This window comes from Sapajus apella, unplaced genomic scaffold (genome assembly GCF_009761245.1).
Source record: "Sapajus apella isolate SASKATOON/1434 unplaced genomic scaffold, GSC_monkey_1.0 scaffold164, whole genome shotgun sequence".
In the NCBI taxonomy this organism is placed as follows: Eukaryota; Metazoa; Chordata; class Mammalia; order Primates; family Cebidae; genus Sapajus; species Sapajus apella.
In genome coordinates, this window is record NW_022437104.1 from 168,579 (window position 1) to 193,359 (window position 24,781).

At 45.7% G+C, this 24,781-nt stretch overlaps 1 long non-coding RNA gene and 1 pseudogene across 1 annotated transcript in view; one reads left to right on the plus strand and one right to left on the minus strand.

Moving 5' to 3' along the window:
• Positions 1-21,155, plus strand: part of LOC116542228 — a 71,870-nt gene extending 50,715 nt beyond the window's left edge. Inside the window, exons 5-6 of the long non-coding RNA XR_004265124.1 lie at positions 10,952-12,120; positions 18,757-21,155. This is a non-coding gene — a long non-coding RNA (uncharacterized LOC116542228). The remainder of the gene's footprint in view (positions 1-10,951; positions 12,121-18,756) is intronic.
• A 660-nt stretch (positions 21,156-21,815) lies between these two features.
• Positions 21,816-24,582, minus strand: LOC116542188 (annotated as a pseudogene).
• Positions 24,583-24,781: the final 199 nt, after the last annotated feature.

Below are 24,781 nucleotides of genomic sequence, written 5' to 3' on the forward strand. Positions count from 1 at the left end.
CACCCAGATCATGATGGGCAGTTCAGGTCATGTGGTAACTTGGTGGCTTACGGTCAAGTGTCGTTTCTGCTAAAATCCAGTAGCAGATCAAGAGCTGTTCTCAATAGGAGAGTGGTTATCTGTAGGGGATGGCAAGTCTTTGCTCTAAAAGGGTCTGAGCTTTGGTTCACCTGTGGGCGCCTGCCAAGAGCTCCAAATAACATCCCTAAATGCCACTGTCATTTCAAGCACCCCTGCCATTGGATCTGCTGGATCATATGGCCTAAGTGGCAGAGCAGCTTGCAGAGGAGCCTGGACCTGTTTCAGAACCTTCCCTTATTCTGGACCCCACTCAAAACTAGCAGTTTTTCAGGTCACTTCATAAAGGGGCCAGGATAACACAACCATATGAGGAATACGTTGCCTCCAAAATCCAAGGAGGCTCTATGTAATAGCCTGTTCTCATACTGCTCATAAAGACATAGCCAAGACTGGGTAATTTATAAAGGAAAGAGATTTAATTGACTCACAGTTCCACATGGCTGGGGAGGCCTCACAATCATAGTGGAAAGTGAATGAAAAGCAAAGTCATATCTTACATAGAGGCAGGTAAGAGAGTTTGTGCAGGGAAACTCCCATTTATAAAACCATCAGATCAGGTTTGGGCGTAGTGGCTCACGCCTGTAATCCCAGCACTTTAGGAAGCTGAGGCGGGAGGATCACGAGGTCAGGCGTTCGTGACCAGCATGACCAACATGGTGAAACCCCGTCTCTGCTTAAAAAAAAAAAAAAAAAAATAGAGGCCGGGCGCGGTGGCTCAAGCCTGTAATCCCAGCACTGTGGGAGGCCGAGGCGGGTGGATCACGAGGTCAAGAGATCGAGACCATCCTGGTCAACATGGTGAAACCCCATCTCTACTAAAAATACAAAAAATTAGCTGGGCATGGTGGCGCGTGCCTGTAATCCCAGCGACTCAGGAGGCTGGGGCAGGAGAATTGCCTGAACCCGGGAGGCGGAGGTTGGGGTGAGCCGAGATCGCACCATTGCACTCCAGCCTGGGTAACAAGAGCGAAACTCCGTCTCAAAAAAAAAAAAAAAAAAAAGAAAAATTAGGCAGGCATGGTGGCATGCGTCTGTAATCCTAGCTACCTGGCAGGCTGAGGCAGGAGAATCACTTGAACCTGGGAGGCGGAGGTTGCAGTGAGCTGAGATTTCACCACCTTACTCCAGTCTGGACGACAGAGCTAGACTCTCTCAAAAAAGCAAACAAACAAACAAAAACCATCAGATCTTGTGAGACTTACTCACTACTATGAGAACAGTATGGGGAAACTACTCCCATGATTCAATTATCTCCACCTGGCCCCACCACTCTTGACACATGGGGATGATTACAATTCAAGGTGAGATTTGTGTGGGGACACAGCCAAACCATATCTCCCTACTAGATGTTGTGCCTCATTTTTTGGTTTTAGGAGAGGCCAGAAGAAACAATTTACCCTTCATTTTAGAAGGAATATTTCTGACCAGGTGCAGTGGCTCATGCCTGTAATCTTAGCACTTTGGAAGGCTGAGGCAGGCAGATCACTTGACCTTAGGAGTTCAAGACCAGCCTGCACAACATACTGAGACTCTGTCTCAAAAAAAAATTTTTTTAATCAGGCTGGGCACGGTGACCCACGCCTGTAATCTCAGCACTTTGGGAGGTGGAGGCATTGCGGATCACTTGAGGTCAAGAGTTCGAGGTCAGCCTGGCCAGTGTGGTAAAACTCCATCTCTACTAAAAATATAAAAATTATCTGGGCATGGTGGTATGTGCCTGTACTTCCAGCTACTTGGGAGGCTAAGGTAGGAGAGTCACTTGAACCCAAGAGGCAGAGGTTGCAGTGAGCCTAGATTGTGCCACTGTACTCCAGTGACAAGAGCGAGACTCTGTCTCAAAAAAAAAAAAAAAAAATCAAATGGAATATCTTGATATGCCCTACACTACTCAAGCCCTAGAAATTTCACTGAGGTAGAGGGCCCCTGGATTTTTTTTTTTCAGATTTATTTTCCACTCTCTGTCATGCACATGTCTTAACCAATGTCTGGAGTAGGTACTATTTCTCTCTCACTAAATCCAATCAGTATAATCTCATTGATGTCATGAACCAGTTCCCTTGAAAGGGAAAAATGATCAAGATCCCATTGGGTGCAGTGGCTCACGTCTATAATCCCAGCACTTTGGGAGGCCAGTGCAGGAGGATTGCTTGAGCCCAGGAGTTCAAGACCAGCCTGGGCAATGTAGTGAGACCCTGTCTCTACAAAAAAATTTTTTAATTAGCCACTTGTGATACATGCCTGGGGTCCTAACTACTCGGGAGGCTGAGGTGGGAAGATTGTTTGAGCTTGGGATGTTGGGGCTGCAATGAGTTTTGACCATGCCACTGCACTTTAGCCTGGGCAAGAGAGTGAGACCCCATCTCAAAAAACAAAAAAGATCCCTGTGCACTAAATTATGACATAGAGTTGGAGAGTTGAGGTATCCCTAATGTAGGCAGTGAAGGTGTATTTCTGGGCTTTCGAAATGAAAGCAAACTGGTTCTGATGGACTTTATGGACAGGGATGGAGAAAAGGGCATTTGCCAGATCAATCGCTGTATACCAGATACCTGGGGATGTGTTAATTTGTTCAAGCAGTGAAACCGCATATGGCACAATGGCTGCAATTGGAGACACCACCAAGTTAAACTTACAGTAATCCACTGTCATCCTCCAAGATCCATCTCTCTTCTGCACAGGACAAATAGAAGGGTTCAATGGGGATGTGGTGGAAATCACCACTTTAAGAGTTATAGAAAGAGGAAAGACGAAATGTGGCTTAATAGTTAAAGACAGATTTATTTTAGAGAAGACAAATCTGAGGGGCTTCTGGCCATTTTCAGTCAGGAGCACTTTCTCTTACAGACTAAGAGTATATGTTGGTTTTAGGGTGAGGGGGCTTATTACAAGCCTGGAATTTTTCTGTGTGGGGGGGAAAGTTTTATGGTGGGGTTGGAATGTCTCTGGGCAGAGGGGAGGTTATATTGGGGATGTCATCTTTCTGGCCGAAGTGGGGTTATCTTGAGACTGGCATCTTCCCAGCCAGAGGGGTTTATCTCAAGGTTAGCATGTCTCTGGTCAGGGAAGAGTTCAGAATGTTTCTGGTTGGAGATGTTGTTTGTGGTTTATGGTCGTGCTGACCTTAGCCATTAGGCTGATGCCTTTGGATTTAGGTGTTTTTTGGTTAAGGTGAATTTTAAAATGACAGTGCTTGTTCAAGATGGCAGTACTCCTGCTCTGTCAACCACTCCTATATCTTTCAAGTCCTTAATGTTGGTACTAATTTCTGCAGTCCCCTAGGAACATAGTATTGCTTCCGATATATAATTTTCCTAGGTAGAGGCAGTTCTTGTGACTTCCACTTGGCCTTTCTCACCACAGTAGCCCTCACTCCACAGGTCAGAAAACTAATGTGGGATTCTGTCAGCTGCTAAGTATATCTGTTTCAATTACACATTTCAAAACTGGGGAAATAACCACAACATAGGCGTGGGTACCCACAAGGTCCACTGTGAAATGGACATAAGCTAAAATTCCACTGATTCTATGACCTCCATAAGCCACTATTCTGACATGATCACAGTAACATTTTGGGTCTCATTGAGTAAATGTCAAAGCCGGTGTCCAGCAATTCCCAAAAGGTCTGATTATTTCCTTTTCCTCAATGCAGTTATCCTAAAGGCTATAGACCCTTTGGTGAAAGCTGAAAGATACAGTGTAGATTTTGGATAGTTTTCTGGGGTTCTTACTCAAGGAAGACTCAGTCTCCCTTTCACTCAAGGTGTTCTAGGTCTCTAAGCTGGCTCAAGACTGGAAATTTTTTAGTAGAACATCAAATACCAAACTAAATTTATTTTGCTAAGAGAAATTGATGAACTAAAAGAGAAATAAGGGCTGGACATAGTGGCTCACGCTTGTAATCCCAGCACTTTGGGAGGCTGAGGTCGGTGAATCACTAGGTCAGGAGTTCGAGACCAGCCTGGCCAATATGGTGAAACTCCATCTCTACTAAAAATAAAAAAATTAGCTGGGCGTGGTGGCGCACACCTATAGTCCCAGCTACTCAGGAAGTTGAGGCAGGAGAATCGCTTGAACCCAGGAGGAGAGGTTGCAGTGAGCTGAGATTGTGCCACTCCACTCCAGCCTGGGCAACAGAGACTCTGTCTCAAAAAATAATAATAAGAAATAAGTACAGTCTAAATTTTAGATATATGAGGAAAAACCCTGAGATTACTAATTGCGTATCACAGTCCTCTTAATGTAGATTCTGAAAATGATGGTATTAATAATAATACATACAGTGGATTTACATTTTAAACTTGATCTATTACCTTTGAATATTTGTCTTACACTGTAAACAAATTCTGACATCTTCAAGAAACCAGTATGGGCCAGGCATGGTGACTCACGCCTGTAATTCCACCACTTTGGGAGGCCAGGGTGTGTGGATCACCTGAGGTCGGGAGTTCAAGACCAGCCATGACCAACATGGAGAAACCCCGTCTCTAAAAAAAACAGAAAGAAACCAATATGAAAAAGCTAAATGTCAGCTTAAAATAGTTAAATCCCTTAATAACTTCCTTTCACTGCTTAAGTTCAGCGTTTGAATGACAAAGGTAACATAAGTACTTAAGATCCCAAAGGCCCATTGCATTCTATTAATAATGTCAACAAAACTACGTATCTACTAAAAATAGTCTTTTTTCTTTGCCTTCCAGTTTTACACTTTTTTAAAACACAAAAAACTGGACAAGATCAAATAACTAGGTAGTAAAGCACTAACTTTTAAAAGTTACGTCTTTAAACCCATGAGAATCATAATTCAAAGTATGGCTACTGGAGACAGCCTATAAACCTTCGACCCTTTCTTAACACTGACACTATGTAACTGATTTTTCATAAAGAAAACAGAAATGCCATTAAGAAAGTGTATTTTTCCTTGACACACTCTGCAATCTTAGTTAACAGACTCTGAGGCTCCAAACATGTAAACAGTTTATCCTGTATTATGAAAGAGTAAAGTCGTGATAGCAGTATAATGAACAATAAAGTATAGCTTCTCCCAAGAAAGAGCCAAAGACTAAGTAATGCTGCATTCTTGAAGTCATTTCCAGTTTACCCAAGCTTATTTTAGGTAATCAAAGCCTAGAGCAATGAGCTTGGGTAAAACTTAATTAGGAACACTGAAAGCTAGATTTATTTGCTGCATTTGTCTTCATTTTGAGCAACATGATTAAAATCCCAGAATCAGAGATGAAAGCATAGTTTTTCCTGACTGAGATTCGATACTATGCTGGAACCCCCCCCCACCCACCTCCATGAAAACCAATATATTCCATTTAAGTCTTCATAGGTCCACTAATAAAAAGGTCTCATAATTTAGGCACACACTTTGGCCAAGTTTAGCTTTATCACATCTAAAAAAAAATTCATGTATAAAACAAGTATCAGTTCAAAAATATAGATTACTTTTTAAGAAGAACATGCAGGAAATATAAAAATAATTAAATCTGGTAGAAAGGAACCGTTATACCTGCCTGAAATTGAGGAGGCCGAGGCAGGCAGATCATTTGAGCTCAACAGTTTGAGACCAGCCTGCCTAATGTACATTACAATATCATTAGGTACAGCTGCCCTATAGGCAGCTTGTTTTACTGTTTAGACCAGAGGTACTCAACACAGATTTCCTAATTCATGTTACTAAGAGGCACCCTTTCCCTTGCTTGGTACTCCAAAAAACCGTCCTGATCCCACTGCCCTGTCCTTTCAAAGAAGCATGATAGCCAGCCATTCTGAACTTCTAGAGAGAGGTCTTTGGAGATTTTTCTTCTAGAAGATTAAGAAATCTTTAAGAATTACAGGCTCAGACATACACTCATCACAACAGTCTCAGTTGCCTCAAAATATGAAATAAAACTGAAATGTTTTTATTTCATTTTATGCCTTAAATTTCTATATCATTAAGATGCCAATGTTTTAATGAAAAAGTAGAAAATAGAGTATAAAATTCAGTATCACCTATTTGTCTCAAATACAAGTACAGTGAATATTAAACAGGAATGACAATATGGCAACAAAAACTTGTAGATTTGCCCAAATTAACTCTAATTCTCCAAATTTGAGGTGTATGGCAAGTTGAATGTTTGTTCTCTCAGCAGTTGTTAGTTACATTATCAGCTTAACACTTTCAAACACTGCAGGAGGCATTTCTCTGTTCACACAGACTTAAGTACGTACATACTGAGCTGTAAATAGTTTGCCTTCCAGTGGCCCTCTCTTCAGAGGAATTAGTAATGCATTTGGCAAATATCTAGAATCATGAATTGTAAATTGACATAAGTACAGTCTTGATAATGAGAGTCCCAAATATGTATTTTTAAAAATTTAACCTTAGGAGAAAAAAACAAATTATAGTTATCATCAGCTCTATTTCTTGAAAATTCAGTTGAGGTGACCTCTGCAAGTCACAGCTCCACATTTACATACAGTTCTGACCCTCTTTTTGGCTGGGTTGTGGTCAATAGAATCAGAAGATATATCACCAGAACCTTTCGTTGGTAACTGAGTGAGCACAAAATCACCACTGAGACAAAGACTAGGCCAAATTACAGGGTCTTTGTTGCTGGCGGCCATGGAGGACTCGTGTCTCTCTAACCCGTGGTCCCGAAAGGAGGGTGTCAAGACCTTTTATGCTCGTAAACCACCTCCTGAGTGGGGGTGGGGGCAAGGGGTTTCGGACATTCCAAGGGCCAGGGGGCTTTGGACATTCTGTAAACCACCTCCTGGGCAGGGTTAAGGGTGAGGGGCTTTGGACATTCTGAGGGCCAGGGGACTTTGGACATTCTGATTGTTAACTTAAGTGGTTTACAGAAGTCAAGATAAGCGTTAGTTTACACATTGCTGGTTAGGGTGGAAATTACAGACCTTAGTTACTTATTACAAGTCTTAAAATGGCGCAGGGACCAAGTGGCATTGATTTGGACTGCTTGCCTGTCACATTAGGGTTACAGAGAGCAGTTTCAATGGAAAGCCAAGGTATGGTCGAGGTATGCAGTTTATGGGGCATTTACCATGTCACATTCCCCCCTTGTTTTATTTACAGAAATTAAATCATTGATTCCTCCAGCAGGTCAGTATTGTTTGTTTGTTCTAAGGGCCCATATTGAGACCTTAATATCATTAATTTTACAGAGTTTACCCTAGATTTAATGAACCTGAGGAGTTGATTTAGGAGGCAGGGGCCAAACATGAGTCCCAGTAGGAGTAGGGCTGGAGGTCCCACCAGACCCATGAGGAGGGAAGTGAGCCAAGGGGACCAGGAAAACATTTTTTGATACCAACTTTCTGAAGCCTCTGGAAGTTGTTTCCTGGTTTCGAGATTTCATCTGACCAGGGAGAGGCTCTCTCAGATGAGGCCTGACCTATTAGCATAGAAGCAACATTGTTCATTAAGGGCGGCATATAACCCCCCTTGTTTTAACAATAACAAATCTGGTCCTCGCCTGTTTTGGAGGACCATTTCAGTCAAAGACTCAGCCTGATCAGTGAGTTGGGAAATGGAGTTTTCTAAGTGGCTTAAATCAGTATCTGTGTGCTAAGAGAGAGTTTTAAAATTTTGGTCCCCAGCTAGAAGAGCTGATATTTCAACTGCGGTGAAGCCAGCAATACCTAATCCAACTAGTAGAGGAATGACAATAGGGACTCACTTCCATCAGTCAGTAATAACATCTGAGGGGGCCAGGAGATTAAGTCCCTGTTGGCCGTCATAAATGTTTACTCTTGGGAGGATGTGTACCGGGCTGCACAGTATGGCAGTAGAGCCATTGAATTGGTATGTGGAAATGCAGTTGGGGAGGCCAAAGGTGCAGGCTAACCAAGTGGTATCTGGGGCCCGATAGTAAAGGTTTGTACCATTAAAGCTTCCATTATGGGAGACATTACAATAGTGTCCATAGGGAGAACCTACAAGGGTGTAATTTGGGGAGTGGTAGCAGTGCCCAGACCCTTCTATGTCTCCCAGGGTTAAATGGAGTGTGGACTGGGAACATGAAGAAATGGACAAGTTGGCAGGTAATTGGGAAGTCAACCCGGTATAAAACAGTGGTTGAGGGTTTAGATAGAGCCAACAGTCTTTCCCTAAATCTGGGTTAGATTTGTTGAGGAGGTGGTGAGCTGAGGACAACAAGGTTAGCAGGGTTGTGTCTTCTTTGAGCAGAGTTGGGGTTGTAGGGGAAGGTTGTTGAGGGGGCAGCATTGCTTGTCTGGATGAGGGGGCTTTTAGGGGATATTTTTAGGGGGGGCTTCTTGTTGTATGACCTGGGCAATGGGTCCCATAGGGCGGTTGGGTCGGGGCAGGGTTATATGCTGGATGGTAAGTGTCCCACCCACTCATATATACCCTGAGACCCCAGGTTCGCCCCATTGTCCACCTACCATCTGGGGTAGTTACAGTTATCCTGAGTGGGTTACAAGACCTGGTGTAGCATGGGGATAGGGGAGAATCTCGGTTAAAAGAGATGAAGGAGTCTATGTTTTTGCTGTACCCTGATATAGTGGAGATAGTTTCACAACCCCAGTGGGGGCAAAATAATTCATTTAAGTCTCCACAGTTCCATCTTTTTTGTGGGGTGGATCCTGGGCACAGATATAATCCATAAGGTTGAAGTTGTTGCTCTTCCCTTGCGCTGCCATACCTGGCTATAATATCTTTTGTCCTAGGATCTACGTTTGGCATCAGGAGCGGGCCCAGGAGGGCACAGAGGTCTAGGGAAAAGATAATGGGGGTCTTCGGAGTGTACTCCAGGGTTAGGTTGACTAGGGTGGATCCCTTTCCGATTAAGGAACGAACATATCCTCCAGTGGAGCCCTTGGTGAGGACCCATTGATCGTAGGTGGGTTCTAAGGGGGGTTTGCCATGGGGATTTATAGCATGGATTAGGGTCTCGAGGGTGGTGACCCCGAAGAGCGCACAAGTCTTAGCTTTATTGAATCAGGGAAGGAATGGTTGATGCTCTATTGTCTTTCCAGTGGGGCAGTCTTGACGTGGGTGTGATGAATCCAGTCCACCTTGAGTTCAGTGGGCATGGTTAGGATAACCGTGTAGGGTCCCTTCCAATGTGGGGGTGAGGCCGGAGGTGGCAAATCTTTTAACAAGGACAGAGTCTCCAGGCTGGAAGGGGTGTGTCGGCTGGTCTGCGAGGTCCAATGGGGTGAGATGGTTGTCCTTAATGAGTTGGTGTACCTGGGAGCGCCTGTAAGGACTTAAGGAGTGTATAGTTATGGACTTCAACATGCATGGTATCCGCAGGTCTGGGGAGTAAAGGAGGGGGCCTCCCAAACATGATTTCAAAGGGAAGAAGTCTTTCTGATAGGGTGTGCATTGGACGCGGAGGACGGCAAAAGGAAGCAGCCTGACCCAGTTTTCACCGGTCTCTAGGATAAAATTTGTCAGGGTTTCCTTTAGGGTCCGGTTCATTCGTTCAACTTGTCCTGAACTCTGGGGAAGATAGGCACAGTATAATTTCCAGGATATATCCAGGGCCTTGGGTAGGCCCTGAGAAATTTGTGCAGTAAAGGCGGGCCCATTGTCTGACCCCAGTGTTAGAGGGAGGCTGAACTGAGGAACAAGGTCCTGTAATAGTTTTTTGTGACCACCAAAGCAGTCTCAGACTTAGTGGGGAAGGCCTTGACCCATCCAGAGAACGTATCTATAAACACAAGGAGGTATGTATAGCCATTTACTGGGGGTTTTATTTCAGTGAAATCTACCTCCTGGTGCTTCCCAGGGCTAGTCCCTCTGAGCTTCACTTCTACCTGGCTAGACCTGTTCCCTCCCGGATTTACTTGGGCACATACGTTATACTGAGTAGTGATTTCCTTTGTAAGTTCATGTAAATGGGGAATGTAGTACTTGGCTTTTAGCAGTTCAGTTAGCTTGGTCTGTCCTGAGTGGCCTGGTGTGTGTCTTTAACTAGGGCCCGTCCTAGAGCCTCGGGGACCACAATCCTTTGGTCTGGCAGTATCCACCATCCTGCGGAGTCCTGTGTGGCACCCTGTTCCTTTGCAAAGTCCTTCTCACCTGAGGAGCACGTGGGAGTAGGGGGCAGAACTGGGGCAGGCAGGGTTACAAGGAGGGTCTGTGGTTTCACTGGCCCTATGGCTACCTGCCCGGCCTGTAAGTCAGCAGCCCTGTTTCCCCTGGTGAATCTAGTGAATCCCCCTTTTGGTGTCCCTTGCAGTGGACTAGTGCCACAGTCTTGGGCTTCCATATAGCCTCCAAAAGGGCTAGAATTTTCTCCTTATTTTTAATAGCTTTTCCTTCTGAGGTAGGTAGTCCTCTTTCTTTATATATTGCTCCATGTACATGAGCTGTAGCAAAGGCATAATGGCTGTTGGTATAAATAGTGACAGTCTTTCCCTCTGCCCAGTTCAAGGCTTTTATCAGGGCTATAAGTTCAGCTTTTTGGGCTGAAGTCCCATGAGGAAGGGCCTGGGCCCAGATGACCTACGCTGGGTGACTATGGCTGCCCCCGCATACCTGACTCCGTTGACTGTAAAACTGCTGCCATCCATATATAGTACCTCTTCCAGGTTCCGTAAGGGGATGTCGGTGAGGTCCAGCCGAGCAGTTTAGATGACATCTATTATCTGTTGACAGTCATCTGTGGGTCCTCCTGGCTTGCTTATTAGGCAGCAGTGTGGCCAGATTCAGGGCTGTAGTCTTGAGGAACTTGATGCCAGGCTGGTCCAGGAGTAGAGCCTGATACTGTACTATGCAGGCATTAGACATCCACCTTCCTGGAGCCCTGCGGAGTAGTGATTCTACTGCATGGGATGCCACTAGGTTTAATGTCTGCCCCAGAGTCAGTTTGTCCGCCTCCTTTGCCAACAGGGCTGTTGCTGCCATGGACTGAGGCAGGCTGGCCACCCAGAGGCTACAGGATCAAGTCTTTTTGATAGGTAGGTGACCGGCCTGGACCATGGTCCTGATGTCTGGGTGAGCACCCCCTTCGCGATTCCTTGTGTTTCATATACAAACAACCAGAAGGGTTTACAAATATCTGGCAAGGCCAGGACTGGGGCCGAGGTCAGAGCAACTTTATCAAAAGCCTGTTGTTCTACTACTATCCAAATTAGGGGTTGATTCCCTCCTCTGCAGGCATACAGAGGCCTGGCTGTTTTGGCAAAACCTAAAATCCATAGCCTACAGAACCCTACTGCCCCCAGGAACTCCTGAACTTGGTGTTTTGTGGTAGGGGTGGGTATCTGTAGTACTGCTTAGACTCGGCTGGTTGCCAGCGCCCGGTTGCCCTTTTTAATTATATAGCCCAGGTAAGTAACCTTTTGTTGACAGAGTTGGGCCTTTTTGGCAGAGACTCGATATCCCAGAGTTTGTAGGGTCAACAGTAATGACTGGGTGGCTTCCCTGCAGGCCTCTTGGGTTCTTGAGGCCAGAAGTAAGTCATCTGTGTATTAGAGCAGAGTACATTCAGGGAACTCGGCCCGGAAGGTGGCAAGATCCTGGCTAAGTGCTTCATCAAATAGGGTGGGAGAGTTCTTGAATGCCTGAGGCAGCCGGGTCCATGTGAGTTGCCCCAGGACCCCAGTGTCCAGGTCCGTCCACTCAAAGGCAAATATGGGTCTGCTGACTGGGGCCAGTGGGATGCAAAAGAATGCATCCTTGAGGTCCAGGACAATATAGTAATGGTGGTTCGGATTCAGGAGGCTTAGGAGGGTATATGGATTTGGGACCGTGGGGTGGACAGTTTCCACTCTTTTATTTACTTCCCTTAAGTCCTGTACTGACTGGTAATCCTTTGTGCTAGGTTTTAGAACAGGGAGCAGAGGGGTGTTCCAGAGTGACTTACAGGTAGGTGGTGAGAATTCCTCCTTCCAGGAATTGTTATGTCTTGTTATATGCGGAGCGATTTCCCCGCCTGGCTTCCTGACTCACTGGGTATTGTCATACCTGGACCAGAGCTGCCATCGCCAACATTTGGACCACAACCAGGGTATGGTGTTCTGCCAGACCTGGGGGATTGGTCTCAGCCCACACTCCAGGTACACTCTTCTGGAATTGGCGGAGGAGGTCTGACGTTGATGCTTGACTTGTTTCCAGTGATAAAGCTTCTGCAACAGATACTCGTCTGACAGAGCACAAGTGATGAGGATTTGCTGAGGTGCTTTCGATACAGGGGGCAAAGCAGGGATAGAGAGGCAGGCCTGATTTTCACAGAAGGAGATGGTTGCTCGAAGTTCGTGAAGTAGGTCCCGCCCTAATAGCGGGTAAGGGCATTCTGGAAGAACTAAGAAGGAAAGGGTAATGGTGCCGTTTCCTAAGTCAGCGATTCGATTTGTGGTCTGTGAACTTGTTGTGGTCTTTCCTGTGGCCCCCTGGTTGACTGGATAGTTGGTCCCAGAGTCTGAGTAAGGGCTGAGTGGGCTGCCCCGCTGTCCACTAAAAAACTGTTAGGTTTGCCCCCAATCTTTAAAGTAACCCTGGGCTCCTGGGGGCTTCACAGATAAGAGCCCCGGCCCCCTCAGTCCTGACCTTCTAAATTGATATCCTCAGTGGTTTTTCCTGAGCGGTTACTTGGCTTTTTCTCTCGGGGCACTCATTTTTCCAGCGTCCCTCTTGTTTACAGTACACACATTGATTTCTTCCTATAACGGGGGCGGAGGACCCCAAGGGTCCTTTTGCAAGGCCCCCTGCCCTCATAGAATGACTCATGTTTCCTGAAGGGCTGCTATTACTGCCTTAGTAACGTTTTTGTCTTGTATGGCTCCAGGAGTATCCCTGTTAATCAAAAACCTTCTGGGCAATTTCTAGCAATTGGGTCAAATTCATCCCCTGGAATCCATTTAGTTTTTATAACTTTTTCCTGATATATGGGGCTGACTGGGAAACAAAGGCCAAGTTAATGGTCCATTGATTTTCTGGGGCCTCGGGGTCTATAGGAGTATAGGTACGGTACGCCTCTTCTAGGTGTTTCAGGAAAGCAGCTGGCAACTCCTGCGGGCCCTGAGTCACTGTTCCTACCTTGGAGAGGTTGATGGGCCTCCTAGCTGCCCCCTTAACCACTGCTAAAAGATACCGGTGAAAAGTGTTTAGAGACGAGCGACCCCCCAAGGTGTTGGAGTCCCATTGGGATCGGGTAGAGGGAAAAACCTCTTCAATTCGGTCCTGGTTCTCTTCTACTGTTCCTCCCCCTGGACCTATGATGGCTTTCAGGGCTTCCTGTCTAATTCTGCCTCTTTCCTCTGTGGTGAACAGAATCAGTAATAATTGTTGGCAGTCATCCCAAGTGGGGCGATGAGTCTGGAGTACAGATTCCAAGAGCCCTGTCAAAGCCTGGGGCTTCTCAGAGAACGGGATGTTGAGCCTTCCAGTTATATAAGTCACTTGACGAGAAGGGGATGTGAACAAAGAATGGGCAACCCCGATTGTCTCCTCCCGTTGGGGGCACCTCTTGGAGAGGAAGGACAGCGGGGGAGTGGGGAGCCCCACTACGGGTGTGTAGGGGGGACAGGGGCTGGCCGCTGGTGCTGTCTGGGGGGCAGTGCTGAGGCCCCAGTTCAGAGGGCCTTGAGTAGGGTGTAGGTAATTCCTGATACTCTGCTGGGGAGGGAAGAATGGCTGGCGCAGAAGGGGCTTTCTTAGGGCCTGCCAGCATAACTTGTAACCCAGCATGCTTTATGCAGTGTTTAAGCCAAGAGGGGGCTGCTGAACTAAGTCTAACCACTGGTCAATGTATGGAAACTGATCTGGGTGTCCAGGGGAACCTGTCACCACATTCCATATAGCCTGGATCACCTTGGGATCATATGTCCTGGTGTCTGGATCCCACCCCAAACGATGGCCACTCCAATTTACACAAGATGTGAAGTTTTTGGGGGGCTAGTTTTACCCCATATTGGCCTGAAAATCCAGCCTTGAAATTGACCATCATGCACTGGAGGGGGGTGCAGGGCTGGGAACCAGACGACCCCATCTGTTCTGCCTCTTTTTCAGTCTACTTGTGGTGGTCACTTAGGTTCTCCTGCTCTTAGGATATTTCCAGTTGTGGAAGGCGCTATACTCGTGCTTCGCCCTTTCCAGTACTGGCTTTAAACAGGCCTCAGTTGCCAAATCTTGTAATGAGAGGATGCCTAGCTTAATGGGTCTGTCCCTGGCCTGAGGTAAGGGAGCGGGCAGAAGGTGCCAAGGGAGGGTATAGGATTCCCCTGAACCATACCACAAGGGCCGATGATAGGCCTCATAGAGGCTCAACGCAACTCGGGTGTGGTCCTCCCTGGGATGTGCTCTGATATTGAGAGGCCTGGGGAATGTTGGCAAATGGCAGAACAGGTAGACCAGAAGGTCCACTGGGTGTGAATTTTGAATCCACCACGTCTTAAAGAGATCGCATAACTCTTGCCAATCAGTTTGTATTGTGCCGTGGCAACCCACTTCCCAACAGTCAGTATGGTGCCGGAACGCCGAATTGGGGTGTGTACCAGAACAAGTTCTGTAGCAACTCTGAACCTCCCTTTGGCAAAAGAGGAAATGACTCCTTTTCGATCCTAGGCAGGCAAAAAGGCTCAGTAATTCCTTTCCTAGCGCCTGGCTCCCAAGGATGGAGAAAAAACTACATCCGAGCCGCCGAGGACAGAATTTCCTTTCAGACATTAGAAGAGGAGCAGGAAAGGAGAATAGGCCTTCAGTGGTAGAACAAGAAGAAGAAGAAGGAAAACAGGGTTATTTCTAGGGGCCAAAATTCGGCCAAATTTCCCTGAAGCCAGTGGTCATTTAACCAGTTAAGGACATCATCCAGCCCCAGAGAGGCAGGATTAAACCACTGTAGGTCTGCCACTAAATGTCTTAAAAAACTAGAAAACCTACGAAGAAGACAGGACCACATAGAAGGAAGACAAGACTATGGAAGGAAGACAGACACAGGGCGGGTGTCCCCGTGGGAGACCAGTCTGATGCCTGCCCAGCCACATCCCCGAAGGGATTTTTCAGAGCGTCTTGGCTAAGGTGTACCCGTACAAGCCCCGGGCCTGGTCAGCATGGAGGTGAATCACCGTTATGCTCTATGACATCTCCGTGGAACCGTGGGTGAAGGCCCACACAGGCCCCGTAGCTCTCTGGCCGTGGGACCACACATACACACTTTCACTCTCACACTCACACAGAGGTTATGGAAGACAACTGAAAACTGAATTACCTGAGCCTCCAGTGACATCTCATGGTAGGCTTGCCTCGTCAGAGATTAATGACGGTGTCCGGTCTCCTGACCTAGGCTCCTGATGGACCGGCCCCCCCGATTTCCAGACCCGACTTACCTCCGGAGGTTCCCGTGATCCTGAGGAATTTCAGGTGCATGTCAGCTGAGTAGTCGCTGGTCCATCACGGGGCTGGAACTCTGGGGCCCTGGAATGTCTCAGGGGGGCGCCTCCCCTAGAGATCCCCAGGGCGGGAGCAGCCTCAGGGATTTTGTCTGAGTGATGATGGAAAATCTCGCTGGGGCCTTCAAATGTTGTAACCGAGCGAGCGCGAAATCACCACTGAGACAAAGACTAGGCTAAATTACAAGTTCTTTATTGCCGACGGCCATGGAAGACTCATGTCTCTCTAACCGGTGGCCCTGAAAGGAGGGTGTCAAGACCTTTTATGCTCGTAAACCACCTCCTGGGTGGGGCCAGGGGTGAGGGGCTTTGGACATTCTGAGGGCCAGGGGACTTTGGACATTCTGATTGTTTTAAGTCGTTTACAGAAGTCAACATAAGCATTAGTTTACACATTGTCTGGGTAGGGTGGAAATAACAGACCTTAGTTATGTATAACAAGTCTTAAAATGGACCAAAATGGCATTGGTTGACTGCTTGCCTGTCACATTAGGGTAACAGAGAGAAGTTTCAATGGAAAGCCGAGGTATGGTCGAGGTATGCAGTTTATGGGGCATTTACCATGTCACACTTTCATTTGATAATCATAAGTCAGCTTTTCTCCAGCAATTATGGTTCTTGTGGAAAACAGTGCAATTCAGGGAAGACGAGTATTGTTGTAAGAGTTAAGAAATTATTTTAGGCAGATAGAGAGGAAAAGGGGGCCTTGAGAAGTTTTCATTTTTTAAAGCATCTCCCAAAAACTTTCTTGTAAAGCCCCGGCTCTTAGAGCCTGGGTTGCAACCTTTGATATGCAAATGCAAGCCATTAGAAACTGGGTCCACCCAAACATGGCAATTTCCATGGCCTCCTTGCCCTGTCCCCACATGTTCCTGGCAACATGGCCACCCCCATATATCCCCATGTGTGTTGCACATCATGGTGCCCTGCATTTACACATTAGAAGGCTAGGATGGGAGGGCTAGCTTTTTCACAGGCTATGTGAATGACATGCCTAGTCAAACCAATCCCCTGAGCCCTATGCAAATCAGACATGACCTCTTCCAGCCTCTGTATATATACCTAGTTGGTATCTGTGACAGGTGGGGTTCCCTCTCTCAGCTTTGGAGCCCCCCTCTGTCTCTGTACAGGGGAGCTTCCTTCTCCCTTCTTGCCTATTGAACTCTCCACTCCTTAAAACTCCACATATGTCCATGTCATTTTATCTAAACTGGCGCAAGGACCAAGAATCCTTGTGTTCCTCCACTCATAGGAGCTGTACCAGTATCAAGGTTATCAGTGAAAATATTGAATACCTGAAGATTGGGTTGTAGGGGTTCAGTCAGGATGGTGGGAGAAATTGTAAAATAGACACAAACCTTCTTGGAAGGCTGGAGTGTTTTGCAGAAGCCTCAGAATAGAGTTATGGCTGAAGGCAGCCTAATCCTCTTTGAGCTAATAGCAAGGGTAAATAACAAAGGAATGTAAGGGAGCATCTCTAAATAGTTTCTTTATTCACGTGGTCCTAAGACTAACCTTTGACCATCTGGGGGTGCATAATTGCTTTCTACTGGGCAGTGAGTGGAGGGGGGGTCTGCATTGTTAATTACCTTCTAGTGGTGTTTAAACCTTTGTCATTTAATGTGTACCAAATAAATGCATGCTTGGCTGGTGGATCGGGCACGGTTGCTACAAGTCTTTCAGCCAGTAGCCTGGCCTCCTAGTTAACTCTTTCATGGAATACCAGCATTTGCAGACATTATTCATCACTGAATACTGGTGTTTGCATACATTATTCATCTGTCGTGCAGCTGGGGTATGTAGGATGGACCCTGGCAGGTGGTGACCCTGATGTGATAAATGCTACAAAGCATTGCCATGGAACCCCCAAAAAAGGAGGTGAAAATGACTGTGCAGTCAGTGAGTCAGTACTTCATTGGCACCCACTTGGGATTTCCAACTTTGGGGGGATTGTTCAGGCTAGGGTTTCATCATGGGACAACAGTAATCAGCTCAACAGAAACAGTACATAAAAGTATTGAAACAGCTGCTTAAAGCCAGTGGAGCCTCGGTTTCACAGGCTCAATTAATGGACCTAATGCAAACTGTTGTCTTCCATAACCCATGGTTCCCAGTAGAAGGCATACTAGACATCAAGCTCTGGAAACAAATGGGAAGAACTCTTAAACAACAACATGCTCAAGGGCAATGGGCCCCAGTACTCTGGTCCCATTATACACAGAAGAGCCTAAAAAGGGGAAAGAGGGAGAATCGTCACCTACCTCACCACCCCCGAGTCCCTCAGTCCCACTATCACTGGGCCAAAATAACAAAAAGGAAACGACAGGTTTTGCCTGAGCCCCCTCCTCCAATAGATAGGAGAAAAGACAAGGGATACGCTACAGCTGGGACCTTGACTTAAGGCATTAGAAGAGGAGCTTTTAGCTTGCCTGGTAATAATGCAAGATCAACAAATAATCGGGTGCACGCTTATAAAAAGATAAGAGGCCGGGCGCGGTGGCTCACGCCTGTAATCCCAGCACTTTGGGAGGCCGAGGCGGGTGGATCACGAGGTCAAGAGATCGAGACCATCCTGGTCAACATGGTGAAACCCTGTCTCTACTAAAACTACAAAAAATTAGCTGGGCATGGTGGCGCGTGCCTGTAATCCCAGCTACTCAGGAGGCTGAGGCAGGAGAATTGCCTGAACCCAGGAGGCGGAGGTTGCGGTGAGCCGAGATCGCGCCATTGCACTCCAGCCTGGGTAACAAGAGCGAAACTCCGTCTCTAAATAAATAAATAAAAATAAAAAATAAAAAGATAAGAAAAAAGGCATTAGAGGCCAAAACTGCATGGCCAAGTGGGCAGAAGACAAGGCTCAGTGGCAAGGAAGCTCGCGGCACCCCAGGCCAATAGGAACTGCCCAGGCTGGCAGCAGCCACCCAGCGGAGGGAGGAGGGAGCAGTGCAAACAAAAAGCAGAACAGACAAAAGGCAGGTCCCAGGCAAGTGCGACGTGGCCACCATCCCAGGACTGCTGCCCTCTGGCTTTGTGGGTGGCCTATAGCAAAATTTTGTATGTTCCTTGTTTACAAGCAATGTCCCAGATTATAATTCTCTGCTAAGATTTAAGTAAAATTTTAGAATTTGTAAGACCCCTTTATAACAATGGCCACTGTTGTTATTCCAAACCTACCCCTACGTGGCTCTTTCAAAATCCAATTTGGTAGAAAAATAGCCTCTAAAGGGAGAGAAATTGCAACAAGCCCATGAGTTCGTTAAGGACATAACTACTTATAAGTTGTAAAACTTGTTTTCTGTCTTAAAGGGCAATACAGCTCTGGATTCTCCCAAATATTTAACCCCTGCAGCAAAGAGAAATTGAGGAAATACAACAAGCTATCTCTCAAAGGCAACTAGATCACATCCATCCACTGTATTCAATTGTTTGTTTTTTCCACCAAACACTCCCTTACAGAGTTAATAGGATAGATGACCCCAGAACTGTTCTTTCTAGAATGAGTTTTTTGCTCACCTACCGGGACTAAAACATTATCTCCCTATATCCAGTTAATCAGTAAAGTCATGTATTCAGGCTGTAGACGATGCAATGTTTCTAGGTTATGATCCTGATATCATCAGGATTCCTTTGAGTAAAAAGCTATTCGAAGCAGCTTTGCCCCTATAATTAGATTGGCAAATAGCACTCTCCAATTACACAGGTCAAATAGAGAATGCCCTTCCTGCTGATAAACTCCTTTAGTTCTTATCTCATATTTTTGATAATCTTACCTACAAAAATAGTTCACTCCCCCATACTTAATGCTTTAACACTGTTTAATGATGGTTTGGGTAAACATGGAAAAGCTGCAGTCTGGTGGAGACCACATAATTTTCTCATTGACCTGGACTCAGCTGAGATTGGGGCCCTGATATTGGCCTTGGAAACTTTTTCCACTCTGCCAATTAACATTGTTAGTGACTCTGCTTACTCTGTTTTGCAGAACCTTCAAACATCCCTCATAAACTCTACGCCTGAGCCCACCCTGTGTGCACTTTTTCTTCAACTTCAGCAATTGCTGGATCAATGCACACATCCTATTTTTATCACACATATTTGAGCCCACTGCTCACTGCCTGGCCCATTGGCTTATGGCAGTGAACAAGCAGAACTTCAGGTTATCACTGCTTCAGGTTATCACATCACTGCTTGACCAAGCCACCCAGTTGCATCAGTTTTTCCACCAAAATTGGAGAAACTTATCTAAACAGTTTCAACTTACTCAAAGAATAGCTAAACATATTATCTTACAATTCCCAGATTGCCAGCTAACAGGCACATTCCCTCCTTCAACAGGTGTTAACCCTAGAGGACTAGAACCTAATCAGTTATGGCAAATAGATATTACATACATCCCTGAATTTAGAAAACAGATATGTACATGTATTCATTGCTACCAGTTCACATTTAATTAGCACTCATGCTTTTCCTGGAGAGTCCATCTAATATGTTATTAAGCATCTTCTTTTAACTTTTGCATTTATGGGGCAGCCCACAAAAATGAAAACTGATAATGGTCCGACTTACTATGCCAGCTCACAATTTCAACAATTTTATCACACATGGAACATCCAACATTCCACAAGGCATCCCATATGACCCCCAAGGACAGGCCATAGTAGAATGTGCCCACTCCACCCTTAAAAATATGCTCAAAACACAAAAGGGGAGTATGGGTAAGGACCGTGCAAGACTATTGGAACAAGCCTTATATACCTTTAATTTTTAAAATTTAGATGATAAATTTCAATCAGCTGTAGAAAAGCAATTTGCTAAAACCTCTGAAGACATAAAACCTGCAGTTTTATGGAAAGATGTAAACAGTAATGTATGATGTGGTCCAAATTATTTACTAACATGGGGAGGAGGATATGCTTGTGTTCAGACCCCGTCATTTCCTCTTTGGATTCCAGCATGATGCATCAAACCATACCATAGCACGGGTAGGACCCAGCCTGGTACCAGAAATGAAGAAACTGACCTGAGAGCACCTGATATTCCCAGGTGGTCTCCCATCCAAGTACTAACCAGACCCGACCGTGCTTAGCTTCCAAGATCAGACAGAAACAGAAAGATTGGAGAGAGAAATAGAGGGAATGAGTAAGCAACAGCCTAGAAGAGACAGAGATGAGAGACACAAAAAGTAAGACAAAGGAGAGAAAGTAGAAGAGAAAGAAATATTAAAGTTATAGGTATAAGAATGCACCTTTAGTAAGGAAGCTTATAAAACACTGAAAAGGCGTGTTGAAGATTGCGAAAGTCATGAAAAATGTTCAAGAAATGTGTAATTTTTGTTTCGAAGGTCTAAGCAAGTTTTAAAATGTTAATTAGAGAAATTCTATGTGTAAACATATTAAGTTAAAGAAGTATTATCCAGTTCTTCTGTAAACTAAACATTAAAGCATAACAGGTTTTTCTTAAAGCACTAACTGACTCTTTAACAAAGATTATAACAGTTCTCTTAGCACAGGCACCACCCCTAGAATTTCCAGTACACCACCACCAGCTTGGAGACTACGTCCTCATCAAAGGATGGAAAGAAGAAAAAACTGAAGCCATGATAGGAAAGACCCTACAGGACCCATAGCCCCAGAAAATGTGGTTTCCATGAACAACGCAAGCCCTGGACATTACCTGGGGGATGCTGAAGAAGAGAACTCAAAAGGCAAAGTGAATCCTACTCTGGATGCAGACACCATTCACTCCAGATAACTTATTCCTTTTTTATTCTCTCACTCTGCCTACCACCTGTACCTGCTACACTCTATTAAACCCATCTTCTAATCTGCCTTTTTGCTGCCTGTTACATCCCCTTCCCAGCTTCTAACGACATGACTGCTTGGCTAGGAGTAATTAACATAACCCTGTGGGGTTCCTCATTAATGGCATACAGTGAACTGAGATACCAAGTAATATTACAGGTCACTGTTTGACTGGAAAAGAATGTTGCTAATTATACTCATGATTCTCTTATGTTATTTACTAATTCTAGGACACAGAGCCGGAACAAGAGCAATGACTGCCATGCCTGACAGACCTGCTGCTGCACACATCTGCACTCTTTAATCAGTAAGGCCTGATGCAGAAAACAGAAAAGGGGAAGATGTAAGTGTTCAGGCAGGATGGTAGGAGAAATTGTAAAATAGGCACAGATCTTCTTGGAAGGCTGGAAGGTTTGCTAAAAGCCTCAGGCTAGAGTTATAGCTGAAGGCAGCCTAATCCTGTTTGAGGTAATAGCAAGGGTAAATAACAAAGGAATGTAAGGGAATTTATCTAAATATCTTGTTTACTGATGTGATCCTTCGACCATTTGTGGGTACATGATTGCTTTCTACTTGAGGGGTCAGCGTTGTTAATTACCTTCTAGTGGTATTTACTCTAAACCTTTGTCATTTAATCTGTACTAAACAAATGTGAGCTTGGCTGGTGGTGGGGTGCGGCTGCTACAATGCTTTCAGTCAGTGGCCTGGCCTCCTAGTCCATTCTTTCACTGAATATCGGTGTTTGAGTACATGATTCATCTGTCGTTCAGCTGGAGTCTGTGGGATGGACCCCAGCATTGGGTCACAACTGTGATTCACAAATGAGATACATTGCCGTATTGAACTGCATGCATCATGAATTCATTAGATTCATAGTCCAGATCAAAGAGATATGTGATTCCCTTATCATATAACTGTCCCCATTTTTCAGCTTCTTCACTTGTGATTACTCCTCCAACATATTTCAAGGCAAAACTCATTCTTTTAATCTTCACAAGGGTCTTTACACCCCAGCTACAGCCATTGCTATTTCGACAGATGCAAAGCGAATACTGTATGCCTTTCTGTACAATCCTATTGGAACAATGAGGTCCACATTGATACCTTAAGTTACGTTCATATATGTTGATACCAGGTGGGATTTTAATTTGTTGGTTTTTATTATAAGCCAAAAGAACTCTAGCTTTAGCAGGACAGCATTTTTCAAAGAAGCAATCTGTGAATGAGCAACCAAAGATAGCTTCCTTGACTAAGCTGATTCCAGGAACTGGTTTGGCTTCATTAGTGTAGTAGAAGTCTAAGTCTGAAGGTGGGCCCTTTCCTGGATTATATCCTGAAGAGTATTTTCCAGCTTGGATTCATTCTCTCTGTCACATTCAGGTACACCTGTCAAACATAGATTAGGTCTTTTCACATAGTCCCATATTTCTTGGAGACTGTTCATTTCTTTTAACCCTTTTTTCTCTAATCTTGTCTTCTCGTTTTATTTCATTGAGTTGATCTTCGACCTCTGATATCCTTTCTTCTGCTTGGTCAGTTTGGCTGTTGAAACTTGTGTATGCTTCACAAAGTTCTCGTGTTTTTCAGCCCCATCAATTCACTTATATTCCTCTCTAAGTTGTTTATTCTCGTTAGCATTTCGTCAAACCTTTTTTCAAGGTTCATAGTTTCTTTGCATTGGGTTAGAACATGTTCTTTTAGCTCACAGAAGTTTCTTTTTACCCACCTTCTGAAGCCTTTTCCTGTCAAATCATCAGACTCATTCTCCATTCAGGCTTGTTCCCTTGCTGGTGTGGAGTTGTGATCCCTTGGAGGAGGAGAAGCGTTCTGCTTTCTGGTATTTTCATCCTTTTTGTGCTGGTTTCTTCCCATCTTTGTGGATTTATCCACCTGTCATCTTTGTAGTTGTTGACTTTCAGATGGGGTCTCTGAGTGGACGTCCAGTCTGTTGATGATGAAGTTATTTCTTTCTGTTTCTTAGTTTTCCTTCTACCAGTCAGGCCCCTCTGCTGTAGGACTGCTGAGGTCCACTCCAGGCCCCACTTGCCTGGGGATCACCTGCAGTGGCTGCAGAACAGTAAGGGTTGCTGCCAGTTTCTTCTTCTGCTGTCTTTGTCCCACAGGGATACCTGCCAGATGTCAGTCTGAGCTCTCGTTTATGAGGTGACTCTTTGGATATACGGGGGTAAGGGAGCTGCTTGAGGAGATAGTCTGGCCTTTATAGGAGCTCAGATGCTGAGCTGTGAGCTCCATTGTTCATTCAGAGCTGCTGGGCAGGTACATTTAAGTCTGCTGCGGCAGAACTCAAAAACGCCTTTTTTTCCCCCCAGGTGCTCTGTCCTGGGGAGTTAGGGCTTTATTTATAAGTTTCTGTCATGCTGATGCCTTTTTTCATGGCTGCCTTGCCCAGCGAGGAGGCAGCCTAGTCACAGTCTGCAGAGGCTTTGCTGAGCTGCTGTGGGCTCTGCCCAGCTGCCGTGTAATCTTCCCTGCAGTCCTGTTTATAGGGGTATAGTTAGAACTGCCTTCGCAATGGCGGCCCACCTCTGTAATCGCAGACTCTCTGTAATGGTGGACTGCCTCAGCAATGGCAAACTACCTCGGCAGTGGTAGACTGCCTCGGTAATGGTGGGCACCCCTCTCCCACAGAGCTGGACGTCCCGGGTTCAGCTGTGCTGCTGTGAAACTCTCAATCCAGAGTGTTTCAGATTGCTGTTTTTTCTGGGGGTGGGACAAGCCGAGCCTGATCACCTGGCTCCCTGCCTCAGACCTTTTTTTTTTTTTTTTTTTTTTTTTTCCAGTTAAATGGGCGACTCTGTCTCCCAGGTGTCCCAGTCACCAGTTGAAACGGTGCCTGGATTTGTGTGATTTCTTGTGCATAGACCCGCTGCGCCGGCTGAAACAGCCACTGGAGACTTGTGGTGCATTTTTGCCAGGGAATCTCCTGGCCTAGCTCCCTGTTTCAGTCCCCTTTTTTTCAGTTGAACGGGCAACTCTGTCTCCGAGGCATTCCAGTTGCCAGTTGAAAAGGTGCCCGGATTTGTGTGAGATTTTGTGCAGAGACCCGTCGAGCCAGGTGAAAGAGCCTCACTGGGGGCTTGTGGTGCTTTTTTGCCCGGGAATCTCCTGGCCTGGCTGCCTGTTTCAGTCCCTTTTTTTCAGTTGAACAAGTGACTCTTATCTCCTAGGCTTTCCAGTCGCCTGTTGAAAAAGCACCTGGATCTGTGTAATTTCCCAAGCGGCGACCCCCTGCACCAGCTGAAACAGCCGCACTGGCGATTCGTGGTGCTTTATCACCCGGGAATCTCCTGGCCTGGCTCCCTGTTTCCATCCCCTTTTATCAGTGGAATGGGCGACTGTCTCTCAGACGTTCCAGTTGCCTGTTGAAAAGGTGCCGGGATCTGTGTGATTTCCCGTGCAGCAACCCACTGCACTGGCTGAAACAGCCGTGCAGAGATTCGTTTCACTTTTTTGCCCGGGAATCTCCTGGCCTGGCTCCCTGTTTCGGTCCCCTTTTTATCAGTTGAATG